Source organism: Hemiscyllium ocellatum, unplaced genomic scaffold (assembly GCF_020745735.1).
Source record: "Hemiscyllium ocellatum isolate sHemOce1 unplaced genomic scaffold, sHemOce1.pat.X.cur. scaffold_2040_pat_ctg1, whole genome shotgun sequence".
Lineage (NCBI taxonomy): Eukaryota > Metazoa > Chordata > Chondrichthyes > Orectolobiformes > Hemiscylliidae > Hemiscyllium > Hemiscyllium ocellatum.
In genome coordinates, this window is record NW_026867953.1 from 74,548 (window position 1) to 85,343 (window position 10,796).

Sequence of the window (10,796 nt, forward strand, 5' to 3'; positions counted from 1 at the left end):
TGATTTTATAAACCTCTGTATGGTCAGCCCTCAGCCTCCGATGCTTGGATCCTATCCTTAGAGGAAGCGGTATCAGCTTCCACCGCTGTGCCTCTGTGTCCAACCTCATCCGTCCTCTTTTCCAGGTCTCCCAGCTGCTGTTCATGCTTCTGCAGCACGATAGAGATCGGGGCCAGCTTCTCCTCTATCTGCTTAACCAAGATCGCGCGAGATTTGGCCAGGGCCTGGTAGGCAATCGAGCCCAAGGATCCTGCAGGCTGGGCCGGGGGCCTGGCCTCGGACACTGCCCCATCCGTCTTCAACATCTCTGGACGAAGGAAACGCAGGAAAGTTGATTTTTCACAATGTCCTGGGACTCCACAACATTTTCAGACTCCTAGGATATCGCGATGGAACGGATTGGGCGCTTGTGCTGTGGTGCCGAGCTCTGCAACACCATCGTCCGAGATCACCACCATCTTGGATCCTCACAGTGCATTGAGAGGAGAAAATCCACAAAAACACACAATGAGAGGTCAGGGCGCAGTATTTAAAGTCTGCCATGCTGCATGGAACTGTGCAGCTCCAGTGGCCTAATGGATAAGGCACTGGCCTCCTAAGCCAGGGGTTCTGGGTTCAAATCCCATCTGGGGTGTCTGACTCTTCCTTGTCTGTCCTTAATCTGCTTTGCCAACAACTGCTTATCTGCATTCAGTTGATAGGGTGAGGTGTCGCCTTACGCAGCTCTTTTGGGGATCTGCAGGATTAAAGCTGAATTCCCTGAAACAGACAGCACAGACACAATGGCTGAAAACCTGCTGAGAATCTCCTGGGGCTGGCATGGTGGCTCAGTGGGTAGCACTGCTGCCTCGCAGCATCGGGGACCTGACTTTGATTCCTCCCTTGGCTTTCTGTTTGTGTCGAGTTTGCACCTTCTCTCCATGGGCTACTGCGGGTGCTTTGCTTTCCTCCCACAGCCCAAAGATGTGCAGGTTCGCTGGATTGGCTTTGGGGAATGCAGGCTGAGAGGATAGTGGTTGGGCCTGGATGGGATGCTCATCAGAGGCTGAGTGTGGACTTGCTGGGGTGAATGGCTTGCCCCCCTCACTCTCGGGCTTTTATCAACAAGTTTGGAGCACATGGTCAGAGCTCTGCTGCAGATCGCAGTCAAGGCTTCGCTAAGGGACTGGCATCCAGGTGTGTGTTCATATCCTTCTTTTCCCTGATCTTCCAGAATGTTCTCTAGCTTTGGCCAAAGGGGTCATCAGCTGGGTTCACATCATCCAATGGAGTCACCTTGCCCGTAGCTAGACAACGGATTGACTCAGACTGACACTTCCAGTCATCGAGTCATAGAGATGTACAGCACACAAACACACCCTCGGTCGAACAGATATCCCGACCCAATCTAGTCCCACCTGCCAGCACCCGGCCCATCTCCCTCCAAACTCTTCCTATACGTATACCCATCCAGATGCCTTTGAAATGATGTAATTGTACCAGCCTCGACCACTTCCTCTGGCAGCTCATTCCACACACACACACCACCTTCTGCCTGAAAATGTTGTCCCTTTGGTCTCTTTTATATCTTTTCCCTCTCACCCTAAACCTAAGCCCTCTAGTTCTGGACTCCCACACCCCAGGGAAAAGACCTTGGCTGTTTACCCTATTCATGTTCCTCATGATTTTATAAACCTCTGTATGGTCAGCCCTCAGCCTCCGATGCTTGGATCCTATCCTTAGAGGAAGCGGTATCAGCTTCCACCGCTGTGCCTCTGTGTCCAACCTCATCCGTCCTCTTTTCCAGGTCTCCCAGCTGCTGTTCATGCTTCTGCAGCACGATAGAGATCGGGGCCAGCTTCTCCTCTATCTGCTTAACCAAGATCGCGCGAGATTTGGCCAGGGCCTGGTAGGCAATCGAGCCCAAGGATCCTGCAGGCTGGGCCGGGGGCCTGGCCTCGGACACTGCCCCATCCGTCTTCAACATCTCTGGACGAAGGAAACGCAGGAAAGTTGATTTTTCACAATGTCCTGGGACTCCACAACATTTTCAGACTCCTAGGATATCGCGATGGAACGGATTGGGCGCTTGTGCTGTGGTGCCGAGCTCTGCAACACCATCGTCCGAGATCACCACCATCTTGGATCCTCACAGTGCATTGAGAGGAGAAAATCCACAAAAACACACAATGAGAGGTCAGGGCGCAGTATTTAAAGTCTGCCATGCTGCATGCAACTGTGCAGCTCCAGTGGCCTAATGGATAAGGCACTGGCCTCCTAAGCCAGGGGTTCTGGGTTCAAATCCCATCTGGGGTGTCTGACTCTTCCTTGTCTGTCCTTAATCTGCTTTGCCAACAACTGCTTATCTGCATTCAGTTGATAGGGTGAGGTGTCGCCTTACGCAGCTCTTTTGGGGATCTGCAGGATTAAAGCTGAATTCCCTGAAACAGACAGCACAGACACAATGGCTGAAAACCTGCTGAGAATCTCCTGGGGCTGGCATGGTGGCTCAGTGGGTAGCACTGCTGCCTCGCAGCATCGGGGACCTGACTTTGATTCCTCCCTTGGCTTTCTGTTTGTGTCGAGTTTGCACCTTCTCTCCATGGGCTACTGCGGGTGCTTTGCTTTCCTCCCACAGCCCAAAGATGTGCAGGTTCGCTGGATTGGCTTTGGGGAATGCAGGCTGAGAGGATAGTGGTTGGGCCTGGATGGGATGCTCATCAGAGGCTGAGTGTGGACTTGCTGGGGTGAATGGCTTGCCCCCCTCACTCTCGGGCTTTTATCAACAAGTTTGGAGCACATGGTCAGAGCTCTGCTGCAGATCGCAGTCAAGGCTTCGCTAAGGGACTGGCATCCAGGTGTGTGTTCATATCCTTCTTTTCCCTGATCTTCCAGAATGTTCTCTAGCTTTGGCCAAAGGGGTCATCAGCTGGGTTCACATCATCCAATGGAGTCACCTTGCCCGTAGCTAGACAACGGATTGACTCAGACTGACACTTCCAGTCATCGAGTCATAGAGATGTACAGCACACAAACACACCCTCGGTCGAACAGATATCCCGACCCAATCTAGTCCCACCTGCCAGCACCCGGCCCATCTCCCTCCAAACTCTTCCTATACGTATACCCATCCAGATGCCTTTGAAATGATGTAATTGTACCAGCCTCGACCACTTCCTCTGGCAGCTCATTCCACACACACACACCACCTTCTGCCTGAAAATGTTGTCCCTTTGGTCTCTTTATATCTTTTCCCTCTCACCCTAAACCTAAGCCCTCTAGTTCTGGACTCCCACACCCAGGGAAAAGACCTTGGCTGTTTACCCTATTCATGTTCCTCATGATTTTATAAACCTCTGTATGGTCAGCCCTCAGCCTCCGATGCTTGGATCCTATCCTTAGAGGAAGCGGTATCAGCTTCCACCGCTGTGCCTCTGTGTCCAACCTCATCCGTCCTCTTTTCCAGGTCTCCCAGCTGCTGTTCATGCTTCTGCAGCACGATAGAGATCGGGGCCAGCTTCTCCTCTATCTGCTTAACCAAGATCGCGCGAGATTTGGCCAGGGCCTGGTAGGCAATCGAGCCCAAGGATCCTGCAGGCTGGGCCGGGGGCCTGGCCTCGGACACTGCCCCATCCGTCTTCAACATCTCTGGACGAAGGAAACGCAGGAAAGTTGATTTTTCACAATGTCCTGGGACTCCACAACATTTTCAGACTCCTAGGATATCGCGATGGAACGGATTGGGCGCTTGTGCTGTGGTGCCGAGCTCTGCAACACCATCGTCCGAGATCACCACCATCTTGGATCCTCACAGTGCATTGAGAGGAGAAAATCCACAAAAACACACAATGAGAGGTCAGGGCGCAGTATTTAAAGTCTGCCATGCTGCATGAAACTGTGCAGCTCCAGTGGCCTAATGGATAAGGCACTGGCCTCCTAAGCCAGGGGTTCTGGGTTCAAATCCCATCTGGGGTGTCTGACTCTTCCTTGTCTGTCCTTAATCTGCTTTGCCAACAACTGCTTATCTGCATTCAGTTGATAGGGTGAGGTGTCGCCTTACGCAGCTCTTTTGGGGATCTGCAGGATTAAAGCTGAATTCCCTGAAACAGACAGCACAGACACAATGGCTGAAAACCTGCTGAGAATCTCCTGGGCTGGCATGGTGGCTCAGTGGGTAGCACTGCTGCCTCGCAGCATCGGGGACCTGACTTTGATTCCTCCCTTGGCTTTCTGTTTGTGTCGAGTTTGCACCTTCTCTCCATGGGCTACTGCGGGTGCTTTGCTTTCCTCCCACAGCCCAAAGATGTGCAGGTTCGCTGGATTGGCTTTGGGGAATGCAGGCTGAGAGGATAGTGGTTGGGCCTGGATGGGATGCTCATCAGAGGCTGAGTGTGGACTTGCTGGGGTGAATGGCTTGCCCCCCTCACTCTCGGGCTTTTATCAACAAGTTTGGAGCACATGGTCAGAGCTCTGCTGCAGATCGCAGTCAAGGCTTCGCTAAGGGACTGGCATCCAGGTGTGTGTTCATATCCTTCTTTTCCCTGATCTTCCAGAATGTTCTCTAGCTTTGGCCAAAGGGGTCATCAGCTGGGTTCACATCATCCAATGGAGTCACCTTGCCCGTAGCTAGACAACGGATTGACTCAGACTGACACTTCCAGTCATCGAGTCATAGAGATGTACAGCACACAAACACACCCTCGGTCGAACAGATATCCCGACCCAATCTAGTCCCACCTGCCAGCACCCGGCCCATCTCCCTCCAAACTCTTCCTATACGTATACCCATCCAGATGCCTTTGAAATGATGTAATTGTACCAGCCTCGACCACTTCCTCTGGCAGCTCATTCCACACACACACACCACCTTCTGCCTGAAAATGTTGTCCCTTTGGTCTCTTTTATATCTTTTCCCTCTCACCCTAAACCTAAGCCCTCTAGTTCTGGACTCCCACACCCCAGGGAAAAGACCTTGGCTGTTTACCCTATTCATGTTCCTCATGATTTTATAAACCTCTGTATGGTCAGCCCTCAGCCTCCGATGCTTGGATCCTATCCTTAGAGGAAGCGGTATCAGCTTCCACCGCTGTGCCTCTGTGTCCAACCTCATCCGTCCTCTTTTCCAGGTCTCCCAGCTGCTGTTCATGCTTCTGCAGCACGATAGAGATCGGGGCCAGCTTCTCCTCTATCTGCTTAACCAAGATCGCGCGAGATTTGGCCAGGGCCTGGTAGGCAATCGAGCCCAAGGATCCTGCAGGCTGGGCCGGGGGCCTGGCCTCGGACACTGCCCCATCCGTCTTCAACATCTCTGGACGAAGGAAACGCAGGAAAGTTGATTTTTCACAATGTCCTGGGACTCCACAACATTTTCAGACTCCTAGGATATCGCGATGGAACGGATTGGGCGCTTGTGCTGTGGTGCCGAGCTCTGCAACACCATCGTCCGAGATCACCACCATCTTGGATCCTCACAGTGCATTGAGAGGAGAAAATCCACAAAAACACACAATGAGAGGTCAGGGCGCAGTATTTAAAGTCTGCCATGCTGCATGTAACTGTGCAGCTCCAGTGGCCTAATGGATAAGGCACTGGCCTCCTAAGCCAGGGGTTCTGGGTTCAAATCCCATCTGGGGTGTCTGACTCTTCCTTGTCTGTCCTTAATCTGCTTTGCCAACAACTGCTTATCTGCTTCAGTTGATAGGGTTGAGGTGTCGCCTTACGCAGCTCTTTGGGGATCTGCAGGATTAAAGCTGAATTCCCTGAAACAGACAGCACAGACACAATGGCTGAAAACCTGCTGAGAATCTCCTGGGGCTGGCATGGTGGCTCAGTGGGTAGCACTGCTGCCTCGCAGCATCGGGGACCTGACTTTGATTCCTCCCTTGGCTTTCTGTTTGTGTCGAGTTTGCACCTTCTCTCCATGGGCTACTGCGGGTGCTTTGCTTTCCTCCCACAGCCCAAAGATGTGCAGGTTCGCTGGATTGGCTTTGGGAATGCAGGCTGAGAGGATAGTGGTTGGGCCTGGATGGGATGCTCATCAGAGGCTGAGTGTGGACTTGCTGGGGTGAATGGCTTGCCCCCCTCACTCTCGGGCTTTTATCAACAAGTTTGGAGCACATGGTCAGAGCTCTGCTGCAGATCGCAGTCAAGGCTTCGCTAAGGGACTGGCATCCAGGTTGTGTTCATATCCTTCTTTTCCCTGATCTTCCAGAATGTTCTCTAGCTTTGGCCAAAGGGGTCATCAGCTGGGTTCACATCATCCAATGGAGTCACCTTGCCCGTAGCTAGACAACGGATTGACTCAGACTGACACTTCCAGTCATCGAGTCTAGAGTGTACAGCACACAAACACACCTCGGCGAACAGATATCCCGACCCAATCTAGTCCCACCTGCCAGCACCCGGCCCATCTCCCTCCAAACTCTTCCTATACGTATACCCATCCAGATGCCTTTGAAATGATGTAATTGTACCAGCCTCGACCACTTCCTCTGGCAGCTCATTCCCCACACACACACACCTTCTGCCTGAAAATGTTGTCCCTTTGTCTCTTTTTATATCTTTTCCCTCTCACCCTAAACCTAAGCCCTCTAGTTCTGGACTCCCACACCCCAGGGAAAAGACCTTGGCTGTTTACCCTATTCATGTTCCTCATGATTTTATAAACCTCTGTATGTCAGCCCTCAGCCTCCGATGCTTGGATCCTATCCTTAGAGGAAGCGGTTATCAGCTTCCACCGCTGTGCCTCTGTGTCCAACCTCATCCGTCCTCTTTCCAGGTCTCCCAGCTGCTGTTCATGCTTCTGCAGCACGATAGAGATCGGGGCCAGTTCTCCTCTATCTGCTTAACAAGATCGCGCGAGATTTGGCCAGGGCCTGGTAGGCAATCGAGCCCAAGGATCCTGCAGGCTGGGCGGGGGCCTGGCCTCGGACACTGCCCCATCCGTCTTCAACATCTCTGGACGAAGGAAACGCAGGAAAGTTGATTTTTCACAATGTCCTGGGACTCCCACACATTTCAGATCCTAGGATATCGCGATGGAACGGATTGGGCGCTTGTGCTGTGGTGCCGAGCTCTGCAACACCATCGTCCGGATCACCACCATCTTGGATCCTCACAGTGCATTGAGAGGAGAAAATCCACAAAAACACACAATGAGAGGTCAGGGCGCAGTATTTAAAGTCTGCCATGCTGCATGGAACTGTGCCAGCTCCAGTGGCCTAATGGATAAGGCACTGGCCTCCTAAGCCAGGGGTTCTGGGTTCAATCCATCTGGGGTGTCTGACTCTTCCTTGTCTGTCCTTAATCTGCTTGCCAACAACTGCTTATCTGCATTCAGTTGATAGGGTGAGGTGTCGCCTTACGCAGCTCTTTTGGGGATCTGCAGGATTAAAGCTGAATTCCCTGAAACAGACAGCACAGACACAATGGCTGAAAACCTGCTGAGAATCTCCTGGGGCTGGCATGGTGGCTCAGTGGGTAGCACTGCTGCCTCGCAGCATCGGGGACCTGACTTTGATTCCTCCCTTGGCTTTCTGTTTGTGTCGAGTTTGCACCTTCTCTCCATGGGCTACTGCGGGTGCTTTGCTTTCCTCCCACAGCCCAAAGATGTGCAGGTTCGCTGGATTGGCTTTGGGGAATGCAGGCTGAGAGGATAGTGGTTGGGCCTGGATGGGATGCTCATCCTGAGTGTGGAGAGGGATGTGGATGTGCTGAATGGCTTGCCCCCCTCACTCTGGGCTTTTATCAACAAGTTTGGAGCACATGGTCAGAGCTCTGCTGCAGATCGCAGTCAAGGCTTCGCTAAGGGACTGGCATCCAGGTGTGTGTTCATATCCTTCTTTTCCCTGATCTTCCAGAATGTTCTCTAGCTTTGGCCAAAGGGGTCATCAGCTGGGTTCACATCATCCAATGGAGTCACCTTGCCCGTAGCTAGACAACGGATTGACTCAGACTGACACTTCCAGTCATCGAGTCATAGAGATGTACAGCACACAAACACACCCTCGGTCGAACAGATATCCCGACCCAATCTAGTCCCACCTGCCAGCACCCGGCCCATCTCCCTCCAAACTCTTCCTATACGTATACCCATCCAGATGCCTTTGAAATGATGTAATTGTACCAGCCTCGACCACTTCCTCTGGCAGCTCATTCCACACACACACACCACCTTCTGCCTGAAAATGTTGTCCCTTTGGTCTCTTTTATATCTTTTCCCTCTCACCCTAAACCTAAGCCCTCTAGTTCTGGACTCCCACACCCAGGGAAAAGACCTTGGCTGTTTACCCTATTCATGTTCCTCATGATTTTAAAACCTCTGTATGGTCAGCCCTCAGCCTCCGATGCTTGGATCCTATCCTTAGAGGAAGCGGTTATCAGCTTCCACCGCTGTGCCTCTGTGTCCAACCTCATCCGTCCTCTTTTCCAGGTCTCCCAGCTGCTGTTCATGCTTCTGCAGCACGATAGAGATCGGGGCCAGCTTCTCCTCTATCTGCTTAACCAAGATCGCGCGAGATTTGGCCAGGGCCTGGTAGGCAATCGAGCCCAAGGATCCTGCAGGCTGGGCCGGGGGCCTGGCCTCGGACACTGCCCCATCCGTCTTCAACATCTCTGGACGAAGGAAACGCAGGAAAGTTGATTTTTCACAATGTCCTGGGACTCCACAACATTTTCAGACTCCTAGGATATCGCGATGGAACGGATTGGGCGCTTGTGCTGTGGTGCCGAGCTCTGCAACACCATCGTCCGAGATCACCACCATCTTGGATCCTCACAGTGCATTGAGAGGAGAAAATCCACAAAAACACACAATGAGAGGTCAGGGCGCAGTATTTAAAGTCTGCCATGCTGCATGTAACTGTGCAGCTCCAGTGGCCTAATGGATAAGGCACTGGCCTCCTAAGCCAGGGGTTCTGGGTTCAAATCCCATCTGGGGTGTCTGACTCTTCCTTGTCTGTCCTTAATCTGCTTTGCCAACAACTGCTTATCTGATTCAGTTGTTAGGGTGAGGTGTTCCCTGTCGCCTTACGCAGCTCTTTTGGGGATCTGCAGGATTAAAGCTGAATTCCCTGAAACAGACAGCACAGACACAATGGCTGAAAACCTGCTGAGAATCTCTGGGGCTGGCATGGTGGCTCAGTGGGTAGCACTGCTGCCTCGCAGCATCGGGGACCTGACTTTGATTCCTCCCTTGGCTTTCTGTTTGTGTCGAGTTTGCACCTTCTCTCCATGGGCTACTGCGGGTGCTTTGCTTTCCTCCCACAGCCCAAAGATGTGCAGGTTCGCTGGATTGGCTTTGGGGAATGCAGGCTGAGAGGATAGTGGTTGGGCCTGGATGGATGCTCATCAGAGGCTGAGTGTGGACTTGCTGGGGTGAATGGCTTGCCCCCCTCACTCTCGGGCTTTTATCAACAAGTTTGGAGCACATGGTCAGAGCTCTGCTGCAGATCGCAGTCAAGGCTTCGCTAAGGGACTGGCATCCAGGTGTGTGTTCATATCCTTCTTTTCCCTGATCTTCCAGAATGTTCTCTAGCTTTGGCCAAAGGGGGTCATCAGCTGGGTTCACATCATCCAATGGAGTCACCTTGCCCGTAGCTAGACAACGGATTGACTCAGACTGACACTTCCAGTCATCGAGTCATAGAGATGTACAGCACACAAACACACCCTCGGTCGAACAGATATCCCGACCCAATCTAGTCCCACCTGCCAGCACCCGGCCCATCTCCCTCCAAAACTTTCTATACGTATACCCATCCAGATGCCTTTGAAATGATGTAATTGTACCAGCCTCGACCACTTCCTCTGGCAGCTCATTCCACACACACACACCACCTTCTGCCTGAAAATGTTGTCCCTTTGGTCTCTTTTATATCTTTTCCCTCTCACCCTAAACCTAAGCCCTCTAGTTCTGGACTCCCACACCCCAGGGAAAGACCTTGGCTGTTTACCCTATTCATGTTCCTCATGATTTTATAAACCTCTGTATGGTCAGCCCTCAGCCTCCGATGCTTGGATCCTATCCTTAGAGGAAGCGGTATCAGCTTCCACCGCTGTGCCTCTGTGTCCAACCTCATCCGTCCTCTTTTCCAGGTCTCCCAGCTGCTGTTCATGCTTCTGCAGCACGATAGAGATCGGGGCCAGCTTCTCCTCTATCTGCTTAACCAAGATCGCGCGAGATTTGGCCAGGGCCTGGTAGGCAATCGAGCCCAAGGATCTGCAGGCTGGGCCGGGGGCCTGGCCTCGGACACTGCCCCATCCGTCTTCAACATCTCTGGACGAAGGAAACGCAGGAAAGTTGATTTTTCACAATGTCCTGGGACTCCACAACATTTTCAGACTCCTAGGATATCGCGATGGAACGGATTGGGCGCTTGTGCTGTGGTGCCGAGCTCTGCAACACCATCGTCCGAGATCACCATCATCTTGGATCCTCACAGTGCATTGAGAGGAGAAAATCCACAAAAACACACAATGAGAGGTCAGGGCGCAGTATTTAAAGTCTGCCATGCTGCATGGAACTGTGGCAGCTCCAGTGGCCTAATGGATAAGGCACTGGCCTCCTAAGCCAGGGGTTCTGGGTTCAAATCCCATCTGGGGTGTCTGACTCTTCCTTGTCTGTCCTTAATCTGCTTTGCCAACCACTGCTTATCTGCATTCAGTTGTGGGTGAGGTGTTCCCTGTCGCCTTACGCAGCACTTTTGGATCTGCAGGATTAAAGCTGAATTCCCTGAAAGAGACAGCACAGACACAATGGCTGAAAACCTGCTGAGAATCTCCTGGAGATGGCATGGTGGCTCAGTGGGTAGCACTGC

General features: G+C 52.4%; 6 non-coding genes across 6 annotated transcripts; all 6 read left to right on the forward strand.

Annotated features, from left to right (window-relative positions):
* The first annotated feature begins 561 nt into the window (after positions 1–561).
* trnar-ccu (transfer RNA arginine (anticodon CCU)) lies at positions 562–634 on the forward strand. Its single transcript has one exon. It is a non-coding gene; the product is annotated as a tRNA-Arg (tRNA).
* A 1,588-nt stretch (positions 635–2,222) lies between these two features.
* On the forward strand, positions 2,223–2,295 carry trnar-ccu (transfer RNA arginine (anticodon CCU)). The gene has a single exon. It is a non-coding gene; the product is annotated as a tRNA-Arg (tRNA).
* Positions 2,296–3,881: 1,586 nt separating this feature from the next.
* trnar-ccu (transfer RNA arginine (anticodon CCU)) lies at positions 3,882–3,954 on the forward strand. The gene has a single exon. It is a non-coding gene; the product is annotated as a tRNA-Arg (tRNA).
* Positions 3,955–5,541: 1,587 nt separating this feature from the next.
* On the forward strand, positions 5,542–5,614 carry trnar-ccu (transfer RNA arginine (anticodon CCU)). The gene has a single exon. It is a non-coding gene; the product is annotated as a tRNA-Arg (tRNA).
* Positions 5,615–8,846: 3,232 nt separating this feature from the next.
* Positions 8,847–8,919, forward strand: trnar-ccu (transfer RNA arginine (anticodon CCU)). The gene has a single exon. It is a non-coding gene; the product is annotated as a tRNA-Arg (tRNA).
* A 1,591-nt stretch (positions 8,920–10,510) lies between these two features.
* trnar-ccu (transfer RNA arginine (anticodon CCU)) lies at positions 10,511–10,583 on the forward strand. The gene has a single exon. It is a non-coding gene; the product is annotated as a tRNA-Arg (tRNA).
* The last annotated feature ends 213 nt before the right edge of the window (positions 10,584–10,796 follow it).